Here is a 6,549-nt window from a genome sequence, read left to right as displayed (position 1 = left end):
AACGTGCTGGAGTTCCGAGGTGACAGTGCTCCACAAACACTGTTCCACGGCTATAGAATCCCTATTCATCCTCTGCCGTCCATTCTATTCCCCCCGTGAGTTCAGCTCATTCATTCTCGCGTGTGTCTACATTCCACCTGATGCTGACGCCACCGCAGCAGTAGACACACTGGCAGAGCAATTGATGAGTGTGGAACGTAGTTACCCGGACAGTTTTGTTGTTGTTTTGGGGGATTTTAACCAGGCTAATCTTAGCCGGGCGCTCCCCAAATACAGGCAGCAAGTCACGTGTCCCACCAGGGGGGTGAACACTCTGGACCATTGCTACTGTACAGCTCGTCAAGCCTACCATTCTGTCCCCCGTGCTGCACTGGGCTACAGTGACCACATCCTCATACACCTGATCCCTCGCTACAGGCAGAGGTTAAAACTCTCTAAACCTGTTGTACGGCGATTCAGGGTGTGGTCTAGTGAGGCATGTGAGCGACTCTGCGCCTGGTTGGAGAGTGCAGGCTGTGACCAGGACTTGGTGGAGTGGGCGGGGCCAGAGGCTGGTAACAATCTGGATGTATACACAGACACTGTTACATCATTTATCAGCTTTGGCGAGGAGGTGTGTGTCCCCCTCCGCTCCAGGAAGTCCTTCAACAACGACAAGCCCTGGTTTTCATCCCAACTCAGGCGTCTGAGGTCAGAGAAGGAGGTGGCTAGGCGCAGTGGGGACGTGGACCGGGTCAAGCAGGCCAAGTACAGGTTCGCCAAAGCGGTGAAGGAGGCGAAGCATCGCTTTTCGGAGAAGCTGCAGCAACAGCTCTCTGAGGGGGATTCCGCCTCCGTCTGGAAAGGCCTAAAGACCATCACCAACTACAAACCCAGGTCCCCGCTGATGTCCGACAACCTCCCTCTCGCTAACGAGCTGAACGAGTTCTATTGTAGGTTTGAGAAAGAGAGGTTCCCGCCCACCCCCGCCCTCTCCCTCCACACCCCCCGGCTACAACCACCACCCCCGTCCCCCAGGGGGGCCAATGTCCCTCCTGCTACCCCCCCCCTCCCTCCCCCCTCCTCACCCGCCCCGCCCACCCCCACCCCCCTTTCCCCACCCCCTCTCTCTGTCACAGTGCGAGAGGTAAACAGACTGTTTAAGAGGCAGAATCCCCGGAAGGCAGCTGGTCCGGATTCCGTCTCTCCCTCTGTCCTGAAGCACTGCGCCGACCAGCTGGCCCCGGTGTTTACCCACATCTTCAACGCCTCGCTGGAGCTGTGTCACGTCCCAGCGTGCTTCAAGGCATCAACTATCATCCCCGTCCCCAAGAAGGCCAAGGTCACAGGCCTCAACGACTACAGACCCGTCGCTCTGACCTCTGTCGTCATGAAGGTCCTGGAGCGCCTTGTCCTGGCCTACCTGAAGCTCATCACGGATCCTGTGCTGGACCCCCTGCAGTTCGCGTACAGAGCCAATAGATCCACGGAGGACGCCGTGAACATGGCTCTGCACTACGTACTAGAACACCTAGACACTGCAGGCAACTACGCCAGGATCCTGTTCGTGGACTTCAGCTCGGCCTTCAACACGATCCTCCCACACATCCTGGAGCACCAGCTATCCCTGCTGCAGGTGCCGGTCTCCACCTGCAGGTGGATCACGGACTTCCTGACTGACAGGTCTCAGCGGGTGAAGCTGGGGAAGAGCATTTCCAGCTCCAGGTCCACCAGCACGGGCTCCCCGCAGGGCTGCGTCCTGTCTCCAGCACTATTCTCCCTTTACACCAACAGCTGTGTCTCCCGCCACCCCTCCGTCAAGCTCCTGAAGTTTGCAGACGACACCACCCTGGTGGGCCTCATCTCCGGGGGGGACGAATCTGCCTACAGGGGTGAGATCGAGGGGCTGCAGAGCTGGTGCAGTTTAAACAATCTGGAGCTAAATGCTCTGAAAACAGTGGAGATGGTGGTGGACTTTCGAAGGAAAGCAGCCCTGCCCCCTCCCATCACGCTGGTAGGTACCCCGGTGGCCTCCGTGGAGTCATGCCGCTTTCTAGGCATGACCATCTCCCGGGACCTAAAGTGGGAGCAGAACACCGAGGCCCTCACAAAGAAAGCCCAGAAGAGGATGTTCTTCCTCCGGCAGCTGAGGAAACTCAGGCTGCCGAGGTCCATGATGGTCCAGTTCTACACGGCCATCATAGAGTCCATCCTCACCCACTCCATCATCACCTGGTTCCCTGCTGCAACGACCAAGGACAAGGCGCAGCGGGTGCTACGTTCAGCAGAGAGGGTGATCGGCTGTCCCTTGCCCTCCCTCAACTCCCTGCATGACACCAGGGCTCTGAGGAGGGCAAGGAAGATCATGGCAGACCCCTTCCACCCCGGCCACGGCCTCCTCACCCTGCTTCCCTCTGGAAGAAGGTTGCGGCTGCCTAAGGCACTGAAGGCCCGCCACAGGCTCAGCTTCTACCCCTCAGCCGCCAGGCTGATAAATGACTCTGGCTTCCCCCCCGCCCCCAAGTCTGCCCAGGACTGAACTGGACTCACTGTAAAAACTCTGCACTGCACTTTATACTTTATACCACACTATCCAATGCACTGTTGTCTGTCCTGTGTTGTTGTTGTTGTTGTGTTGTCCTGTTTTTTGACATGTGAAAAAAGTATTAACGCACTTGCTGTGGTGACGAAGCAAATTCCTATATGTGTAATGCATAGTGGCAATAAACGTTATCTGAATCTGAATCTGAATCTTGTCTTGTGTTTGACGTGAGAGCTGAGAAAGGAGTATTCTGCTGCACCTGGCTTGAAGGCCAAACAGAACAGTCCCAGACAGACAGTAACTCCCTAATACCTTATAATTGGTCTTGTGTAGGGTACCAAACTGATAACGTGCCTTAGGGTAGGAAAACTGATAAGATATCTAACTAACTGGTGCTAGAAGAATGAACAATAAAACCTTTGAAAGAAAGATATATCCTAACACATCCGTGATCATGTGAAAAAAGTATAAACGCACTTGCTGTGGTGACGAAGCAAATTCCTATATGTGTAATGCATAGTGGCAATAAACGTTATCTCAATCTCAATCTCAATCTCAATCTCTCAATCAGATTTAGCTGGGGTGCTGCAGCTGAAGAGTATCAAATAGAGTGCAAAAAAGCAGCATTTGCATACTCAAATCAGTGCAAAAACTATGTTTATTGCGAGCTTTCAGTCTCAAGGCTCTCGGACCATTGTAAACAAGGTATGACGTGTCACTTATCAATCAAACCAATCGACGGTCTGCAGCGTCACATCGTAGCGCGGATCAAATCAAATCACATTTTTATTTGTATAGCGCATTTCTTACAAGATGCAACTCAATGCGCTTCACACAATGAACATTTTCAGTCAATCAGTCAATACTGACAGAGCCGCGAGCAGGCAAAAGTAAAAACCTGTACACTATATAGCCAGGACAAAATTCCCTTGCAGCCCTCTACACAGAGCGACTACTAGCCAGTTTGCCTACCAGTACCCAGCGGTGGGCCCCCACACCCCCCCCCGGGGAGCCCCCGCCGCCCCACCACCAGCACACCCGGCCCAGCCAAGCAAGCACAGACCAAAGAGGCCCTGCACAAGGACGGCCAAGCAGGTGCCCCGGCGGCGGAACAGACCAGGCACACAGGGGCAGCCGGGGGGCCCCAAGGGGAGGCCAAGGACCACCGGCACAAAGCAAGCAAGCAAGGGCAAAAAACCTGTACACCATGTATCCAGGAAAAGTTCCTTGCATATTATCGGCGTACACACTGTCCATAAATGTAGTGTTATATCTGCATCGTTCTGCATCCAGCATGGTCACAGGTCCTGCCAAAAGAGAATCTTAAGCACAGTTATGATGCAACAACACAATAAAGACAATAAAGATGACAGCAATACAACCTGATGGTGGTCCTGGTACACCCTTGTACCGGTTCCAATACTGCTCTAGGTGCTACTGGGAGCTGACAGTGCCTCATCAGCGTTTTCCTGTCAACACAAATCTCAAAACACGAGTATGGTGTAATGGCCTAGTGATCCTAGTTCTATAATGTCCAATGTCTCCCTTAGTATCAAAAGGCGACATTGAATAAGTAGGTTTTGAGGTCACGTTTAAAAATGTCCTGAGTTTTAGACAACCTCAGGCCCTCAGGTAGGGTGTTCCACAATCTAGGAGCATATATGCTAAAAGCTGATCCTCCAAATCTCTTTGTCCTAGCCTCTGGCACTATTAAAAGTTCCGTGCCACTAGACCTTAGGGGTCTAGCTGGTGTGTATCTTATGAGCATGTCCACCATGTAATTGGGTGCATCGCAGTGGAGTGATTTATAGACTAGTAAAAGGATCTTAAAGTCTATTCTATAACTGACACGGAGCCAGTGTAGTGATCTCAAGACAGGTGTGATGTGCGCTCTCCGTTTGGTCCTAGTAAGGATACGAGCAGCAGCATTCTGAACCATTTGTAGTCTATTAATCATTTTTTTAGGGAGACCTGTCAGGAGAGCATTACAGTAATCTAGCCTACTAGTAACAAACGCATGCATTAGTTTTTCAGTGTCTGCCTGGGAGAGAAATGATTGTACCTTAGTGATGTTTCTTAGATGGTAGAAGGATGTTTTAATAGTATTATTAATATGAGTTTCAAAATTTAGATCTGGGTCAATTATGACACCAAGATTCCTAGCCTGACACTTAGTGTTAAGAGCTAGTGTTTTCAAGTGTGCAGATAATTTCTCTCTCCCAGTTTTCTCGCCAATGATCAATACCTCTGTTTTTTCTTGATTGAGTTGGAGAAAGTTTTGTGTCATCCACATATTAATATCGGCAATACAATCTATCAGGTGGTCGATCATCTTGTAGTCGTTGGGAGTTACTGAGATATAAAGCTGAGTGTCGTCAGCATAGCTGTGGTAGTTAACGCTATGCCTCTTGATAACAGAACTGAGGGGTAGCATGTATAGGCTAAAAAGCAACGGTCCTAAAATGGCCCCCTGGGGAACTCCACAGGTTGTGCTATAATTTTTTGACTTATGGTCACCAAGGGCTATAAAGTAGTCTCGGTCAGCCAGGTAAGTCCTGAACCAGTTTAAGACTGGACCTGAGATAGTACCTTTCACTCCGAGTCAGGAAGGGTAGCTAAAATAAGTACGGGTACTATGGCCCGGTACGGGCCAGTTGGCAGTGGAGAAAGCAATCACCAGGTACAACTGTCAACTATAATCTGTTGAAGTTTCTGTTTGAAGATAGTAAGTGATGTGAGTTTGAGTGTGTTTTGTAAAGTGGTCCAATCGTTTGCTGCAGCAAAACGGAAGGGGTTGCACCCGAAAACAGTGCGGGCTTTTGGGACAGTGAGCCTGATGAGATCCCTAGGCAAGGGAAGGCTAGTTTATTTGTATAGCACATTTCATACAACAGGGGCAATTAAAAGTGCTTTACATACATTATTTAAAAATACAGCAAGAGGAGCATAGTAAGAAAATAAAAATGACAATGAATAAAAGCAAATATACCGTAAGAAGTAAATAGATAAAACGTTAAATAAGACAATAGTTAATGGAAAAAAAGACATTGATTGAAGTGTTTGTGTTTAATCATAACTGCCGCAAAACATGAAGGTTTTTAGCTTAGATTTAAATATTTTAAGGGTTGGGGCCTGTTTGATTTCTTCGGGGAGTTTGCTCCAGGAGCATGCTGCACCGTGTTTTGTTTTTACTCTTGGAATTATTACAGGGTTTCCGTTAGAAAAATTTGCCGTCGGACATCGTGTCCGGGAAGAATTCGATTTACCGGACAAACGTGATATATTCCGGTCATCATATTAAAATATAATAAAAAAAAATAAATTCTAAATCATATTTTTTTCCTTCTCCAAATCTAATATAGCTGTTTGTCGCGGTGATTACTGTTGTGTAGCGGCCTATATATGCCATTTAATGTCTATTTCTCATCCGATACGATTAGATGCGAGCTATATAATATATAATAATATAACATGATTTGACGCATGCGCGCTATGCCATGCGTCAAATCCAGCGCTGAACGGGTCCAGCGCTGAACGGGCGCCTCACTGGGAACTGAACAGACAGCATCGATCAATGAACGGACTCCACATTACGTTAACTGAAGTTTGTTAAATTGTTTGGGATTAATGTGAGTTTTCTATTTTCTCTTTACAGTTTTACCCTTTTTTTTTTTAAATCAATAAAACAACGTCATTTCTATAAGTCTCGCTGGTTGGGAAGGCATTTCGTTTAGCTCGGATGTATGACAATGGGAAGAACATAACTGTTTATTGAGAAACAATTGATAGGCAGTCTGGGATACGTATATAAAGAAATACCACAATGTCTAGATGTATAACATTTTATTGAACAGTAACAGTGCAAGCATGTAGGCTACGGGGAACAGGGATTTTGGTCAGTAGGTCCTTTGTACAGAGGGCGTTTCTCTCCGACAACGCGTTCCCAGGTACCATGGAAGTCAGACTTGAAGTGGCTTTGCTTGATTTCCATCACAGATTCAAGGATTGAAACACTGATGAAAATAGGG

This window comes from Nansenia antarctica, assembly GCF_963989245.1.
Source record: "Nansenia antarctica genome assembly, chromosome: 1".
NCBI lineage: Eukaryota > Metazoa > Chordata > Actinopteri > Argentiniformes > Microstomatidae > Nansenia > Nansenia antarctica.
This window is presented reverse-complemented; position numbering follows the sequence as displayed.